The 2176-nt window shown below is 43.8% G+C and overlaps 1 non-coding gene across 1 annotated transcript; it reads right to left on the bottom strand.

Annotated features, from left to right (window-relative positions):
- Positions 1–1035: 1035 nt before the first annotated feature.
- On the bottom strand, positions 1036–1117 carry trnas-gcu (transfer RNA serine (anticodon GCU)). Its single transcript has one exon. It is a non-coding gene; the product is annotated as a tRNA-Ser (tRNA).
- Between the last annotated feature and the right edge of the window lie 1059 nt (positions 1118–2176).

Here is a 2176-nt window from a genome sequence, read left to right as displayed (position 1 = left end):
GAGATATTCAAAATAATGAGGGTTTTGAAAGAGCAAGTAGGGAGAAACTGTTTCCTCTGGTAAGTGGGTCGGTAACCAGAGATCACAGATTTAAAATAATTGGCAAAAGAACAAGAGGGGAATTGAGAAGAATTTTTTTCACACAGAGGGTTGTTAAGATCAGGAACGCACTTCCTGAAAGGATGGTGGAAGCAGATTCCATTGGATCATTTAAAAGGCAATTGGACATAATTGAAGAGGACTAATTTGCAGTGTTTTGGGGAAAAATCTGGGGTGTGGGTCTAATTTGGACAGGTCTTCGAAAAAGCTGACACTGGCACGACGGCCGAATGGCCTCCTTCTGTGCTGTAATATTCTATGATTCTCTGATTACCTTCTGAATCATTGCAATTGATGCTATTCAGTGTTGAGCAACCAAGAAAATTATAACCGTGATATTCGGCTTCTCCATTCCCTTATGAATATCGCAGATTATAATGTCCAGGCGGGGGTGGGACTGAACGGGGGATAGAGTGCGGAGATTGGAATGGAAGTCCAGCAGAATGAACTTGGTCTCATCAGTTTTTGTTATTTTTCCTACCAGTTGCCCGAAACAGGCGGTGAGCCTTCTTCTCGAGAGAGGATCGTCATTACAGTTCAGATGGAAAAGGGTCTCAAGAAAATCGGGTAAAACGCACACAGAATGATCCGGGACTTACAGCACACCCCTTTTAAACAGACGCAGATACGGAATAATCCGGGACGAACAGTACGTCCCTTTTTAACGGACACGCACACGGAATGATCCGGTCATAAATCTTCATTGTGGTCCATAAGTTTCTCTTACGTTGACCATAAGATTTATTCTTTTTACAATGACACCAATGTACAATCTGATACTTCGCGACCTTACAATCTCAACACCTTCCTGGAAGGAACTGTATCTGATTTCAGCAAACAATGCAATACCCACGGTCTGCCGTTTCGAGAAGGATGGGACTTCGACCAGATCTTCTGGGTGAACTGAATGAGAGAAACAAAACTTAAACAAAATAGCGACGAGGATGGGATTCGAACCCACGCGTGCATAGCACGATGGATTAGCAGTCCATCGCCTTAACCTCTCGGCCACCTCGTCGCATGCGGAAAGAAGCGAAAGCTCCTTTATTCAAAATCAAAATACTGGCTATGTTGCCAACCTGAAATGAAAACTGTGAATGTGTTTATCCTCAGCAGGTCAGGCAGAATCTTTAGACATAGAAACAGAGTTAACGTTTCAGGTCGATGACCATCACATGAGTATTCCAACTCACTCAACTTGCGCCTTGTGGATGGTTGAACGGCTTTAGGGAATTCGAAGGTGAGTGACTTGGCTCAGAATATCCAGCCTCTGACCTGCTCTTGTCACCACAGTATGTATGTGGCTGGTCCAGTTATGTTTCTGGTTAATGATAACCACTAGTATGTTGATGGTGGGGGATTCGGCGATGTTAATACCAAATCTCAACAGAAGAGATTTAATGTAAAGATTCCAGGGAAGGGGTATAAGTTTCATGGATAGATTAGAGAAGCTGGGGTTGTTCTGCTTGGAACATAGACGGTTACGAGGAGATTTGATAGAGGTATTCAAAATCATGAAGGATCTGGACAGAGTAGATAGAGAGAAACTGTTCCAATTGGCGGAATGTTCAAGGACCAGAGAACATAGATTTAAGGTGTTTGGCAAAAGAACCAAAGGTGACATGAGGAAAAACTTTTCGACACAGCGAGTGTTTAGGATCTGGAATACACCGCCCGAGGGGGTGGTGGAGGCAGATTCAATCATTGTCTTCAATAAGGAACTGGATAAGTATTTGAAACGAAAGAAATTACAGGGCTACAGGGATAGGGTGGGGGAGTGGGTCTGTCTGGATTGTACTTGCAGAGAGCCGGCACGGACTCGATGTGCCGAATGGCCTCTTTTCGTGCTGTGACCTTTCTTTGATTCTTTTCTATTTGTGGGAGGCGATGCGAAGCGACCGGAGCATGACGTAAATCGACCTGCTCATGTCCATTCCCTGATAATAAATCCTAGTGTGATGCAAAGAAGAAATTCATAATTCTGGTGCATATCTTTTATATTATACTGACTATAAGAGGTACTCGGTTCACCAGGGCGCCATTGTGCACATTGATTGAGAATTCGCCGAGATCACCC

Source organism: Heptranchias perlo, chromosome 20 (genome assembly GCF_035084215.1).
Source record: "Heptranchias perlo isolate sHepPer1 chromosome 20, sHepPer1.hap1, whole genome shotgun sequence".
Taxonomy (NCBI): domain Eukaryota; kingdom Metazoa; phylum Chordata; class Chondrichthyes; order Hexanchiformes; family Hexanchidae; genus Heptranchias; species Heptranchias perlo.
The sequence above is the reverse complement of the archived record's forward strand: the minus strand, read 5'-3'. Positions and strand labels throughout refer to the sequence as shown.